Below are 310 nucleotides of genomic sequence, written 5' to 3'. Positions count from 1 at the left end.
CTGCATAGTTCAAGGATCTACACAGTGTATAAAGACATTAAATATTCTCTAAGATTTCCAACACCCTCACACTCAGAATCACTGATATGAAGCAGAATGGAAAGGGTCAGAGATCACCAGTACAAAGATGGCAACTAGAAGAGAAATTCCATTAGGCAGAGGAACACTTACACTAAGGCAGCCAAGAAGGCATTCCAATCTGTGTCTGGCATTGCAATAAGACACAAATACTTTCATTTTCGGTTTAGAAACTTTCAGTCAAATTAAATTTTTTAAAAAGTGACTGGAAGTTCTTGACATTAATATTAAT

Source organism: Pseudopodoces humilis, chromosome 2 (assembly GCF_049639895.1).
Source record: "Pseudopodoces humilis isolate 2021_Gansu_Grassland_sample_001 chromosome 2, ASM4963989v1, whole genome shotgun sequence".
NCBI classification, from domain to species: domain Eukaryota; kingdom Metazoa; phylum Chordata; class Aves; order Passeriformes; family Paridae; genus Pseudopodoces; species Pseudopodoces humilis.
The sequence above is the reverse complement of the archived record's forward strand: the minus strand, read 5'-3'. Positions refer to the sequence as shown.